Here is a 2482-nt window from a genome sequence, read left to right on the forward strand (position 1 = left end):
AAGAAATTAAATATGTCTAATATCATATCGAAGTTCGTAAATACCTATAATATGATAACAAAATAGGTTAATATAATTAATGCAACACTAATCATGCTTCAAATAGTTTCCATTGAGATAAAAATTCTTCAACATGTTCAAATTTCATCGTTTTAGAATGTTTCACTCATTATGTATGTAAGGATTAATCGCTAGGCGCCCTCTAATCAGTCGAGTAGCGCATAGGATTAATCGGGACCTGATCGGGATTTTTACAACAGTGATATATATATATATATATATATATATATATATATATATATATATATATATATATATATATATATATATATATATATATAGGGTTCAATTAAGAAAAAAAATGTTAAGAATCATTTTCGGTCACACATTTATTTTGCCGTAAAACACTTTGGCGTACCGGCGGAAATAGATAACGCATACACATGTGTTTTCCAACAAAACATGTTTCTTTAAATTATTTTAATCATCACCTTAGTATATACAAAAACATTTTTTTTTGTTTCTTAATTCTTATAAAGCTATTTTTATCGAAAATTTATTTTAAATATATCAAAAATCATATTTTTTTCTCTATAAGTAGACATGCATATTGATATAGTTTAAAGATAAAATAAAAAATTTTATTTTTTGAGAGTTTCAACTTTCTTTATTCATAAGTGGATAAAAATGTATCAGAGTTTATTACATTACATTTGCTATTTATTTATGAATAAAACTTATGCTTAACTTTTTACAGTTTAAGTATCATTCATCTATGAATATATCACCTAATAAAGTTTTTTTTTACCTAAAATATATTTGTTTTACATCATCTTTCGTCACATGTTTTTATATATGAATATAACATGTATTAGTTATCGTCATATGTTATATTCATATATGAATAAAACATTTATCTGATTTTTGTTACAGTTAATTTGTTATTCATATATGAATAAGTAGTATGTTAAACGAAGTGTTTTGAAATTTTGAATTACTTGTTCATATATGAATAATAGATGAACCGTAACTAAATTAGGATAAATGCCTTCTACGTATATGAATATGACTTGTATATGAATATGACTTGTGAGGGAAAGCTAATACATGTTTCATTCATATGTGAATATAATATGTGACGCGAGTTGATATAACTGTAAAAGTTTATTATATGTTATATTCATAAATGAATTATACTTAAACTGTAAAAAAAAAAGAATTAATCTTATTTTTATTTATAAGTGAATAACGAATGTACTTTGGTAAAAATCTAATGCATTTTTATTTACTTATGAATAACGATAGTTGAAACTATAAAAAAGTAAATATTTTATTTTATTTTAAAACTATATCAATATGGATGTCTATTTATAGAGAATAAAAGATTTTGAATTTTGATATATTTAAAATCATTTTTCTATAAAAATAGCTCCTTAAAAATTAAAAAAAAACCGAGAAAACTATGTTTTTATAAATATTATGGTAATAAATAGCATAGTTTAAACAAACATGTTTTGTTGGAAAAAACACGTATATTCCTTTTATAATTTCCGTTGGTACGATGGAGACTTTTGCGATAAAAATAAATGAGTGGCTAAAAATGATTCTCCTATTCTCAACTTTTTTTTTATACTTTCTCAATTGGTACGATGGAGGCTTTTACAATACACGTGTATAGGGTCCGGTTCTTGTAAGGACTCATTTCAAAGCGAGGACCCGTGAGACACCTTAAAAAAATTGAAAAAAAAAATCTAAAAAAAATACAAATCACAAAATCTAGCATAGATATATGTCCAGGAGAAAAAAATTAGAAATTTTTTTTTGCATCATTAAAATTGATCCATGATTGAGTTTTAATTTTTTATTTTGCATCATTATGATCCATGATTCAATTTTAATGATCCAAATTTTTTTCTCTCAGAGATAAATCTATGCTCGATTTTATGATTTGTATTCTTTTAGATTTTTTTTCAATTTTTTTAAGATGTCATCACTTTAAAGTGAGTATTCACTCGATCTTTTATATATATATATATATATATATATATATATATATATATATATATACATATATATATATATATATATATATATATATATATATATGTATATATATATATATATATATATATATATATATATACATATATATATATATATATATATATATATATATGTAACAGCCCGGAATCTCAGGTATTGTCAAATTATGTTTTTGGGGTGATTTAAGAAGGGACTCGGCGAGTTGGAGCCTAGACTCGCCGAGTAGGATCGCAGACTTGGTCGCGGGTTCGCGACTGGACTCGACGAATCCAGATATGGACTTGGCGAGTCTACGCTGTTTAGCGAAAACCCTAACCGTTCAGGTTTGGGACGTATAAAAAGGACTCATTGGCCGTCATTGTTCATTTTAGCCTTCTGAGAAGAACCCTAAATCGATTGTGTGCATCTGGAGCAAGGATTATAGGCCATTGTTGATCAT

The sequence above is a fragment of the Lactuca sativa genome, chromosome 5 (genome assembly GCF_002870075.4).
Source record: "Lactuca sativa cultivar Salinas chromosome 5, Lsat_Salinas_v11, whole genome shotgun sequence".
NCBI lineage: Eukaryota > Viridiplantae > Streptophyta > Magnoliopsida > Asterales > Asteraceae > Lactuca > Lactuca sativa.